The following is a 12,875-nucleotide window of genomic DNA, read 5'->3' as shown; positions in this document are numbered from 1 at the left end:
CAATATTCATAATGTGAGTTTATTTTATATTACATAAAACATGTTATAATTTATATTATGAATATAGGATTGATATAAATGTACTTACACCAAATTATGTATTAAATAGAACCACAAAGGAAGGGAACATGTTTTATCCAAGTTATTCAATCCACAACCTACATTACAATTTCTGTGCTAAGTGCCTGGGTGCCATGAATGGTAGATCTTGGTTTCTCTTGGTCTTTGGAGAGCTGACAGTCACATGAGCTTCTGAAACACCCTTCTTCTACCAGTGGCTCCTCATGAAACCCATCCAGAAGCCTTTAGAAAAACTGTTCAGTGTTTGTGTATGTCTCCATCACAGATCTTATTCTAAATATTTCTTTAAAATTCAGAACATAGGCCATATTTTTATTAAGTGATAGATACCAAGGTTTTACATGCTATGAGTTTAGACCAAATTTAGTGATTGTTAGGCATACTTTACTCACCATATATAGCAACAAAGATTTTGGCCTTAGGAGCATTGAAGAGTGTCTCTTTGGTCCTTGCACAAAAGAAGGTGAACTTGGCTTTGAGGTATTGATCTTAGTCTACTGGAGGGTCATATGAGGAGGAGGCCACACTAATCAGTTCATTGTGGAGGTGGGAGTTTCCATCTGTGAACTCAAGGAGGATGGCAACCACAGGAATTTGATCATGAATTTGATCCAGCTACCCCTGCTTAGATACTTGATCCCAGGAATCTATCTCAAGATACTCACTGATTTACAGCTGTAGGATCATGTGGGGTACTTCACAAACACACAAAAAATTCCTCTCTGGGAGCCAATTCTATCCTTCAGAATTTCCTTACTCTTTTACTGTGATGGGCTTCTAAGTCACTTCTTAATGCCTTGAAAAAATTCTGTGTCCTCCATGAAGTGAAGTCTGTATGTTTAAATGTTAATGTCATATGTGTGTATAAATTTAGTGACATAGAAGAAAGCAGACAAGCTCAAGATATTTCAGGTATGTGGCTATCAGATGGTTCAATTTTCTTTTTTTCTTTTTCTTTCTCTTTCATTCTTTTTCTTTTTTTTTGTTTGTTTGTTTGTTTTTGTTTTTTGTTTTTTGTTTTTTTGAGACAGGGTTTCTCTGTGTAGTCCTGGTTATCCTGGAACTCACTCTGTAGACCAGGCTGGCTTCGAACTCAGAAATCCGCCTGCCTCTGCCTCCCAAGTGCTGGGATTAAAGGCGTGCGCTACCACCATTTTTTTTTTTTTTTTAATCCTCTTCTCTCCAAAGGAAATTTCATGATGTTTGGGGGATATTTTAGTTGTGAAAGTTGGAGCAGAGAAGCTTTGGGCATTGAGTGACAAAGCAGATGAAATAAAGCCGATCACTAAATGCTAAATAAACGATATGAACAATTTTCCTACGAGTTAAGGAATGGACTAAGTTAGAGAAGAAATTAGAATTTTCTCTATGATCACAGACTTTATAGAAGCAAAACTGGTCTGTGCAGTTTTGGGTCCCCAGAGCTTAGCATGTACCCAGCATGTGGCAGCTATTCAGTGAGCTCACTATGTATTTATGGGGTGAGTGTAGCATGGAATTGAATAGGGAGAACAGATACTTTCTCTGAGGTTGAGAAGAACAGCAGAAGTCAATATAGAAATGGAGATTTGGGGCTACTATACTCTATGCCCCATGTAGTCAGGGGACAGTGTCAATATATAAGGCTATGGTCAGCATTGCAAGGAAAAGGATGTTGTTGCTGGTTCAAGAAATGTGAATTTGGTTTATAAATGCTGGGAAGACAGACTGATTCCATTTGACTCAAAATCATCTCAGTCTCTTTTCTTTTATTTGCTTGCTTGAATCTGGATAATGTCTTTGGCTGCCTCGTTCTGGGGTCAGATGGCAAATGGCAATGTCCATGTGTGGAGGAAGGTATTGCATGAGCAGAACCTTCCTCTTTATTGTTATCTGTCTTCTTTGCGCATCTGTTTGAACTGATATTTTCTTGGTTATCCTGTCAGAGCTCCCTGCTCTGGCAACTCCTGACTCATAGGTGGAAAGAGAACTGCCCACCCAGCATGTGCCCAGTCACTTCCTGGCAGTCCTAAGGAAGTGCTCACACAATATGACTATCACTGGCCAATGAAGCTCTACTGCCCTGTTAACTGAGATACTGCTTAACTCAGTATCTCAGTTACAGCAGCCTTAATACAGCTACTGCTTTCTTCCTGGAAAGTGGAAGGGAAGGAACAGAGAAGAGGGTTGGGTAAATACCCCACTGACCTGCCTGATTCTCTTCCTCCCTTGGCTCAGACACGGTAAATAGAGAAATAGCCCTGGGAACATCATACAGGAGTGTACAGGACTCCATGGGGTGGGACTAGAGAGAGATTTTTGATTCAGAACAATTACTTTCTCCAAATGATTGACTTGCGTTTGGCAGCAAGAGCACCTGAATACTCAGGTGAGGACCAGCCAGAAAAGGGCGCTGAGTGGTAAGACTCTGATGACTGTTTTTCATTAATAGTAGTATTAATGCTGAGGATGAATGCAAGTGTTACTGTTATGCTTAATGGATGGTATTAATAAGTAGTATCTTGACCCCATATTCTCTTTCAGTGACTCTTACTGTCATGATTGGACTTCAAATTTGTTTAAGTTGGAACAGTGTAGATTGTTGGCCTTCTGCTTTACAATGGAGGAAATGAAGCAGCCCAGAGAGTTCATTTGAGGCTTCAAAAAGTTGCCAAGTTCTCCACTATGATTTTGCATTGTCTAAACTCCATAGGACACTTACCAAGCACACAAAACTTCCAAGGTTGAATACATTCCTTAAGTATGAAACCCGTGATTTCATAGGCACAGTTGAAAATGGTTGTTAAAGGAGTTTATTCTCTCTGCTATTTTAAAAGGATGGTATTTATGGGTTTTATTGCATTTAATGTAGGCACACTTATCTCTGTTTTCATCATACACTAGGTTTATTTTTCAACTCTGGAAAGGAAACTCATCAACTTTGAAGTCTTATTACGGTCAGCATTTGTCTTCCTAACCTTTTGGGCATCCACCAGAGAGTCTTCTGGAAGCCCTTCCCACTTTGTTTCATAGCAATTCCCAAGGCAGACAGACAGAAAACTGACGAACTTAGACTCTATACATGTAGAGTCTTCAATGAGTCCAGCTACCCTGAGTCTAGGGTTTCTGTTCTGAGAACAAGACCTGGACATCTCCCACAGATCCAGCCTGCCCACACGTGTCTCAGCCCACACAGCCGAGCTTCTGAGCCATGAGTTTTAGGCCATTACTGCCTCTTTGCTTGAAATTCTGTCACTTTCCTCTCCCTCGGAGGCTGTCACTCGAGCTGTCACTTCACTCTTTCATCTTCCAAAAGACTGACTTTTCCCCACAAGCCACAGTTTGGTGTCAAGTTTCCCAATGGATGGGGCCTTCTCCATCTTTGACAATTTTCTCAAATATTGTCAGCCCTGATCATATTTGAGTTTGATGTGCTTTTTCTGGAAAAATGACCTTTTAGCCCAGAGACCCTTTTCCTTTCTTTTCCCAAGGCCTACTGTGACAAACATGATGTGTTTTTCACTGGTAGACCATCCTGGCCACTTCCAGGTAGAAAATGCTTTCTACAAAAGAATGCTTTCTCTTCCACTCTTGAGATTCTAAGAATAATGATTTCAGTACTCATTGCTTAGTTTCTATTTCTTTATATATTGCAAAATAAATAATAATATCATTTTGCATCAGAAGGCTACAAGAGGGGGAAAGAACAACATGTTAGGTACTGTCAACATAAGCAGTAAATATCTTTTTCCTCTGTCATGTGACTGTGAAGAGGGACAAAGGATTATCTGACTCTAGGCTATCCCCTAGTTTGCTCACCAACAAGCTATGTGGTCAGATGGATGATGCAAGGCTGATTCTGTGTTACTTATCAGTTACCGTGGGGTACATCTGACACCCTGGTCCCTGTTTAGCACCACTGAACTTTACACCCATTATTATACATGTCTGGATAAGATTCCCTTTAGGAATAGGTACATGCCTTCAATTAAAAAATTGCTTTACTTTGAAATTTTCAAGTGTGTTGAACATAGCAAATATTCAAATAATAATAAAGAACCCACTTGGATCATTTCATATCCGATTAACAAGAATTAATACTTTTCATTATTTGTTTCAGATTTTTGTTTTGTTTTATTTTGTTCCTATGAAAAGGTCTAATGTAGCTCAGACTGACCTCAAACTTACTAGCTAGTCCAGAACGACCTTAAAGTTTTTGTCCTCCTATTTCCCTCTCCCAAGCACTGGTTTTACAGATGTGAACCAATGGACTTCAGGTTTTTAAAAAGAAAAAGCATTATAAGTTTTTTTTTTTTTTTTTATTTTCTTCCTTAGATGAATCTTCTTCCTTGCAGTGGGGAAGTACTTGCTGTGAGCTAAATATCTGCAGATGTCTCCATTAGGAAAATGTTACCTCCCATATCTTTAGATGTTATATAAATCATATCAGGCCATGTATAATGGCCTGTGGCTTGCTTTCTCCCTTTCATTTCTAAGTTTGATGCTTAGCCATACTGACACTCCAGTGCCCATGTTGTAATTGGCTCATTTTAAAGGCCATGGAGAAGTCCATAGTGATTCATGCTTGGCTATTTCTATGTAGGTGATTTCCATTTTTAATCATAACAAGTGATGCTGTTATGAATATTTGGTGCATGTCTCCTTGTGCACCTGTGGTAGGACCCCACTCCCCTTATCAGAGATGGAATCTTTAGGACACAGTGGGAATATATTCAGTTTCACAGTGCGTTGACAAACTGTTCTTCAGATCACTAGTGGATATTCCCAGGCAGACTTGCCAACTTCCCATCTCCCCAGATTCTTTTCAGACTTCTTTAAAATACTTGGAAATGGCTCCAAATCCAGTAGTTATGGAATAGTCTTCCATATGCAGTGCACATCTAACTATTCCTTCTTATATTTTTATAATTAAACATTTTCTCTTGGAGAGGATAAGTTTTTATCTGCATCAATGTCCTGTAGGAGACAGATGGCATTGCACATTCAAGTCTGGATAATATGTGTGTGTGTGGGGGTGGGGGTGGGGCTCTTCACCATGTTGAAATCATGTTTTTCTTTTTACGCATAAAAAATGTTTCCTTCTTTCCTTCTTCCTTTCTTCCTTTCTTTCTTTCTTTCTTTCTTTCTTTCTTTCTTTCTTTCTTTCTTTCTTTCTTTCTTTCTTTCTTTTTTACTTTACATGACAGAGTTTCTTTTTGTGGCCATGGCTATCCTGGAATTAGCACTGTAGACCAGTTGGCCTCAAACTCAGAGATCTGCCTGCCTTTGCCGTCCAAGTGCTGGGATCAAAGTCATGTGCCACCACCACCTGTAAGAACATATTTTCTGTTCTATCTTGCTATGAATGCTTTTAGTTTTCATTTGTTGAAGGGAAGGGGGTTGGTTCAGAACTGCAGTTGTTGTTGATTTTTTTCCATGTGTATGTGTGGTGTGTGTGTGTATGTGTGTGTGTATTTATGTGTGCTTGCAAGTTCACATACACAGTATGTACATATTCCTGGAGCCACAGGGTTAGTATTGAGTGTCTTGCTGTACTACTCTTCAATTTAGCTATTGAGACAGGCTCTCTCATTAAGTCTGTATTTCACCAATTGAGCTCACCTATAAGCTGTGTGGCTCTGCTTTCCCTGAGCTGGGATTATAGGCACATACCACCATGCCCAGTTTTTACGTGGGTGCTAGGAATCTGAACTCAAGTCCTTCATGCTTGCATGTCAAGTATTTCATTGACCGGGCCCTCTGTCCATCTGAGGCCTGCGGTCTCTTTTGTTGGCTTTTCCATTTGTTCCTGGAAGTGTGACAGTAAGTGATTCTGGGGCAGCGGTCAAACTTGGTTTGAATATCTCCCTCTCAAAATGTTTCCAATTTAGCTTCTGAGAGAAAAAATCTCAGATTCTGCTGTCCTCACTTGCAAAAGTACTACATCTCTCTAGATGGGAGCAGTGTAAGAAATTGATTTGATACAGAATATGTCCTGTGCTTCATTTAGATTATTTGAGATAATGTACCTTGTTCTTGCCTCCACCCCTTAGTTTCTAGTTCTAAGTACCATTGCTTCTCTCTTCTCTCCCTGAGAGTCTCTCTCTCTCTCTCTCTCTCTCTCTCTCTCTCTCTCTCTGGTGATAGACCCTAAGATACAAGCCTTGCCCATACTAGGCAAGTGCTCTCTACCTCGGCTACATGCCCAGGACCACCAGTTATATCTACCACCTCTTGCTTTGTGTTCTTAGACAAATTATGTAACTTCTACAACTGAGCCACAATACCTTTCTTATCTGCAAAGAGGGTAACAATACATGAGTATATACCATATTATATATGGTATAAGCATGTATATATAGAAATGAATATATAATATGTGGTGTGTGTGTGTGTGTGTGTGTGTGTGTGTGTGTAAAATTAAGGAGCATATGTAACCCTATACATAAATCATGCAATGAATGTAAACTCCTGGTTGTTGCTAAGATGGGGAATCTGTTATGTCTTAAAGTGCCAAATGAGAAGAAAATGAAGCTCAGGCCTTACCTTGAAAGAGACATTTGGCTAGGATGTATGATAATGCGTTCTGATGTCAATGACAAAACCCATACAGGTAAAATAGGAGCTGGAGGAGGGAAGTTTGGAGAAGTTGATAGAAGTCTTGAAAAGAAGATGTCTATGAAACGAAAACTGACTAAGTAGATATGTCCTGGTGAGACTGGGAGGGAGATCTCCAAGCAGAGAACACAGTGTGAGCAAAGCATAAAGTTTTAAATTGTCCATCAGACTTAAGGGTTAAGGTTTGGTGCCTGTGATGCAAACCAGAAGAAGAATGGGGAGAAAATAAGGTCAGATCTCGAAGGGGAGAGCATAGCCTTTCAATGCTACTATATTGAAAGTACATTTGAATAAAGTCCAGGGGACACAAAAAGCTAATGAAGGTTTCTCAGAAGAGTAGTGTGGTTTGATCTGCATGCACAGAAAAACTATTCAGTCCTTCTTTGACAAATTTGATGGGTGTTAATGGATTTTTAAGAATATAAACTCTGGGGCTGGAGAGATGACTTGGTGGTTAAGAGTACTTGGGTTCACTTCTGGAACTTGGTGGTTCCAGAGGACTTGGGTTCAGTTTTCAGTACGCACACTGTGACTCACAAGGATCTGTAACTTTAGTTGCAGGGTATCTGATTTAATCTCCTTGCCTTTGTTGGAGACTGGTTCTAATGTGTTGAATCAGTTGGAAATCTGTGTGTTCAAACACTAAAGGTTCTTGTCCCTAATTGGTTTTTGATTGATCAATAATGATGCCAATTAATGGGGCATGGGGTGGGACCCTTAGGGTTGTGCAGGCAAGGATGCAGAGTGAAAAGGAAGAGAATCACCATGAAGGGTAGGATATAGAAGCAGCAGGAGATAAAGCCAACCAGCCATGTAAGGCTTCAGGTAAATGGTCACTGGCCACTTCCCCTACTGGCAGGGGAAGGTTTAGGAGTGCCCAGCCTTTGAGGTAGGCAAGGCATTTTAAAAATAAACTAATGTATGTATGTCTTTTATTCACAGATCCAAAGAGAGCTCCTAGACACATACATGCTCTCTCTCTCTCTCTCTCTCTCTCTCTCTCTCTCTCTCTCTCACACACACACACACACACACACACACACACACACACACACAGAGCTGTCTGATAAATGGTTAGAATAACTGTTCCTCATTTCTTAGCTTTGTGAAATTCCACAGTTTATTTAACCTCTCTAAGCCTCAGTGTACCTCTCTGTGAAATATGTCTGGTAATGTGTTTTTTTTTTCCATGAGGTTATTTGGGGATTAAATATGATTATTCACACAAAGCCTGGCACCCTGCAAGGATGAAATGAAATAAAAATTCAGGGACCTTACTGACTTTGAATGTATTGGTTCCCATCCAACTCATACCAGGAAAGAGCTCGTCACTTTGAATTGCTTCAATTGTCTGGGTCAGTAAATACTAATGCAAACTAGCTGGGTGACGGAATTAGTTATAGTGAGGGTTGCACAAAGAAGATACATTGGAAGACAGAAATAAATGACAATAGCAAATTAACAAAAAGTTTGTGATCCTTTCGGGTGATGAAAGGGAATATGCATGAAAAAGATTTCAGAATACTTCCAATAAGAGATGCCAACTAGCCATGGTGTTAGCAGGAGGACATAGTTAATGTAATGAATGCCGTTCATCCTTTGTAGAGTAACTCAGTGGTGGGTGTATGACTTCTATTCAACAGAAATGCTCCGTGCAGGACTAAATGTTGCATCTTCACAGGAAAATGCACACTAGTGTACACAATTCCTGTGTGTTCCCACCTGGGCCTTGTTGTACATGTGGAATCCTGGGAAGAAGGCAAAAGGAGAGTAGAAGGAAATGATGTCAAAGCAGAGGCTTGTTCTAGAATCTTCTCTGGTATTTGGTTTTTACCCCATCTAACAGATGTTAATTGAGTTTCACAGATCCCTAGGTAACATATAGGGGGTCCCACTACAAACCCAAGAAGTAAATCGGTAAATTAATAGTCACATTAGCTCTCATGGTTCTGGAGAGAAGAATGACTTGTCCTGAGCCTGTACAGCATCTCGGTGACTCCTGTACCTCCTGGGCTGACCACTATCCTGCCACAACAGGAACTTGAGGGACAGGCCAACATGTGTGCATTTGCCTGGCAAGTGGTGTCTCTTTCACCATTTCCTGTTCCAAAACTCTGACTTTCTAAGGCTATTATCTGCCGGTGCTCATGGATGCTTAATATGAAATCAAACTTAACATTCACTTTCGCAGGAATGATGGCCCTCTTCACACACACACAAGGATTCAAGGAACAGAAAACTAAAGACAAGCTAGTCTACTGAAATGCTATCTTTAATGGGTAGAGTATTGAGTGAGTGGACAAAGCAAAGCAAATATATGCTGTGTAAAAAATTGTGGAGACCACGGCTTCCCACTGGACAGGAGGTGGGGGTCAGTCTGCCTGGCCAGTGACATCTGGCCCACTGCCTGTTCAGTAACTGGAGTTTTATTGGAACATAGCCATGTTCACTCATTTACACTTCGTCTATAGCAACAGAGCTGAATGGTCGAGATGAGACTGTGTGGCCCTCAAAGCATAAAATATTTACGGAAAGTTTGCCAACCTCTGCCGTAGAAAATCAAACCGGGTTCTCTTAGTTAGCATTCATCAGGCTCCATTCTCCCTATGAGTCTAAGAAGAGTTTGGAAGCATGTTGCTCCTTGCAGGCTCAGGAGAGATGTGAGAGTTGACCCTGGTTTTCAATAAGTGCAGCTACTTGGTCTGCATTCTGATTTACACTGTCTTGCTGGTAGCTGAGGAATTTTTAATTACTTGACCCCTCTTTTCTGGAATGGTGGCAGGGGTGAGAATCTGGTTCAGAGGGATTGGAACAGGAGCCCCTAAACCTTCCTCTGTATAACCAACCAGCTCTGAAGCCACTAACGTAAGACACAATGTCTCCTGCCATGGGCAGGCACGATCATTTCTTCACTGTGTGATATCTCCAAAACACACATCTCAGTCCATGAGATCTTTGTTAAAGATGCCCCAGTGACGCACTTCTGTGGACAGAGAGAAGCCTACTCTTGTGAGCACATTGATTAGTTTTAATGTCTCTCTCTTCTTTCTGATCGTGAATTCCATTTCTTTCTTCCTTTCCTGTACTCTCTGAGTGCTTCTAAATCCTGAACTCTCGGGTTGACCCTAAATTCCACAAGAACTAGCTTGGAGTGAAGTTTATGTTCTCATCCACCTCTTAGCTTTTCCCCAATGAAGATGTCATGCACTGTATAGTTCTCACTCACATCTGCCTTGCCAACCTCGCACTGTAAGTGCAGGCAGGATGGTAGCAGACAATGCCTTCAAGTGCATTCATGGAGCCAATGAATTAATCAGTTAGTGAATGATGCTTTTAAATAAAATATGATGTTTAAGAAAAAATGTAAATAAGGCGTTACAACAAAGTTTATATTCAGGTTAAAGATGCTGCTGTAAGGCTAAGATAAGAGAGTCTACAAAGGGCAAGCTTCATTCCCAGATTCAGTACATGAGATCCCAAGGAAGCAACTGAGCCCTTTCACAGCCCAGTTTCTATGTATGTATTGTTAAAATAAAAAAAAAAAAAAACATTTTCCAAGATAATTACATTCTCTTCAGCTTTGATGTTCATATTTGTTTCTGACTCATGGTCTTATTTGGCTATCTAGCCTTCACGAACCCCACAGCCTAGATATTTCAAAGGAGTCCATCCTTGGTACTAACAAAGTGTTGGTGAAAAAGATGGGCTCTGAGAGAAGGATTGCAGGAAAGAAAGTGGTTCTTAATTAGATCTCTACAGAGGTCACATGCAAAAGGTTAGAAATGCTAGCTTGTGAGATTTCTATAGGCAAAAGAGCAAGAATGACAGTGTCTATGGGAGGAGTGGGGAAAACATTATTTCCCCAAAGGCCATCTTCTCCCTGAAATGCAGGAGAACTTACTTCTCTAACGTACATATAAGCTCAACGTTTAAGACATGATGAGTGCATTTTAACACTGTGCTTTAAGATTCTTCCCCAAACCCCTCAGTACCATCTTTCTTCCTCCTTTCTCCCATCATTTATTCTTTATCTAGTTGATACCATATAAGCCTAAAATAATCTTTTGCCAGCTTCCCATCACAGGTCCAAGTAATACATACCTAATTTGATGAAAGTTCAAAGTTTATTAGCACAAATGAGTCAATATGCCCTTGGCTTACTAGCAAGGCATTTTTAGCTGCCTGAGAAGGTACTTAGGATCTCATATAAGTTTGAGACTCCCAGAAAATCCAGAGGTGCACCTAGGCTGCTTTCCCTGTCTGTCTGTGTTTATGCTCAAGGTCGCAGGTCACTGCCCTCAGGGGCCTGTGGGGAGGAGCCATTTCGCTTCCATGCCTGTGAAGTTCTGGCAGATTTCATTTCAGAAGAGATCAAGGCTCCCAAGAAGGAGGCCCTCTTGGCAGGCAGCCGCGTGAGTTCAGATTCCACATCGCCTTTGTGCTTAGTATTCAAGGCAAAGAGTTGTCACAGTTCAAATTTTTATCAAAGACATTTCAGTAGCATTTCCTGTTCAGAAAATATAGCCAGATCCGGAGAGGAGCTGCCTTTCTTGCTCTTCAGTGAAACCCACCCATCAGCAGAGGTTTGAATAGATGAGGAGTTAAAAGCTTCACTTCTTAGAGCAATTGTAGGCTTATAGAAAAATGGGCAGAAAGTGTGGTTCCTTTCCTGCCTCTTGTTCTCCCTGTTAATTGACACTGTTCTTCAATGTTACATTCATGCTCATAGTTTCACACTCTGGGCCACTCAGACCTATTGGTTTTGACAAATATGCCGCATTTACCATTTACCAGCACAGCATTGCACATGCAGAGAAGTATGTTACATACATACATACATACATACATACATACATACATACATGCATGCATTCATCTGGAGGAGTTTCATTACCTATGACTCCCCTGAGATCCTTTCTCTGTGCCACAGGAGCCTGGCAGCTACTGAGCATTTTACTGGTTTGGCAGAGTTCTCTTTTCTCAAATGACATATAATTGGAAACACACAGTGTATAGCCTTCAGTGGGACTTTTTTTCATTTAGTAGGATGTGTCTAAGCTTCCCCTAGGTTTTATATGGCTTGATAACTCATTTTTTTTGATACCTGAATAATGCCTCATTGCATGAATGTGTTCAATTTGATTATCGGTACCAGTGGGTCTCAGTCTTCCCAATGCTGTGACCCTTTAATACAGTTCCTCATGTTGTGGTAACCCCCAAGCATAAAGTTATTTTTCTTGCTACTTTTTAACTGTAAGTTTGCTATTGCTATGAATTGTACTTTAAGTATCTGATATGCAGGATGGTCTTATGACCCCTATGAAAGAGTCGTTTGATCCCTTTGCTGTTATTATAAATATTAATGTGAATCTCTGTGTCTTTCAACAGTCTTAAGCAGCCCTTTGAGAGAGTCTTTCAATCCCTTTGGGGTTGCGACCCACAGGTTGGGAACCACTGCTCTATACCTACTGGAAGACAGCTTGCTTACTTTCTAGTTTTTGATTGAGCCAGTCTAAATACTAGTGAGTTTGTTTAAAAATAAGTTTATAATTTCTTTGAGTAAATATCAAGAGACTTATTATTTGATTTATATGGTAAGAAAATGTTTGGGTTTATAAGAACATGTCAGTCTCTTCCATAGTAACTATAGCAGTTTCTCACCAGTGATGAGAGAGAGAGCTCCTGTTACTTCCCACACTCATAGCCTTGGATGTGGTCAACGTTTTGAATTCTGGTTATTCTATTAGATGGGTAGAGATTCCTAGTTATTATTTTAATTTGTAATTCTAAAATTTGGGTGATATGGAGTAGTTTTTCACGTTTTTGTTTGCTATCTGTATTCTTATTGATGTGTTAGCTTTCTATCATTGTAACAAAGATATTTGAAATAGTCCACTTAAAAGGAGGAAAGATTGACACAGTGAGGTTTCAGTCGGCGTTGTTTGGCACTATGCCTTGGGCCTTTGTCATCACAGTGCATCATGGTGGACATGCACAGTGCAAGAACTGTTTACCTCGGAGCAGTTAGAAGGCAAAGACAGAGCAAAGGGGACAGGAAGGGCTGTAGTCCTCATGTTTCCTTCAAGCCACACCCTTCCCAATGCAACCTTTTCCATAAGTCCTCACTATTAAAGGTTTCACTGCCTCCCAGTACTGCCACAGCTAGGGGAATCCATTTACACTTGTACCTTTCAAGT

General features: G+C 40.4%; 1 protein-coding gene and 1 long non-coding RNA gene across 24 annotated transcripts in view; one reads left to right on the top strand and one right to left on the bottom strand.

Annotated features, from left to right (window-relative positions):
• LOC143435100 (uncharacterized) overlaps positions 1-12,875 on the top strand; it is a 143,323-nt gene that overhangs the window by 87,523 nt on the left and 42,925 nt on the right. The window lies entirely within an intron of this gene.
• The window catches only part of LOC143435099 (uncharacterized), a 135,596-nt gene that overhangs the window by 112,480 nt on the left and 10,241 nt on the right, over positions 1-12,875 (bottom strand). The window contains exon 3 of one of the 23 annotated variants that reach the window (XM_076916262.1): positions 474-648. The exons of the other annotated variants lie outside the window; for them this stretch is intronic. The gene's annotated coding sequence lies outside the window, so the exon portion shown is untranslated. The remainder of the gene's footprint in view (positions 1-473; positions 649-12,875) is intronic. 23 annotated transcript variants of the gene reach the window in all.

The sequence above is a fragment of the Arvicanthis niloticus genome, chromosome 19 (assembly GCF_011762505.2).
Source record: "Arvicanthis niloticus isolate mArvNil1 chromosome 19, mArvNil1.pat.X, whole genome shotgun sequence".
NCBI lineage: Eukaryota > Metazoa > Chordata > Mammalia > Rodentia > Muridae > Arvicanthis > Arvicanthis niloticus.
This window is presented reverse-complemented; position numbering and strand designations above follow the sequence as displayed.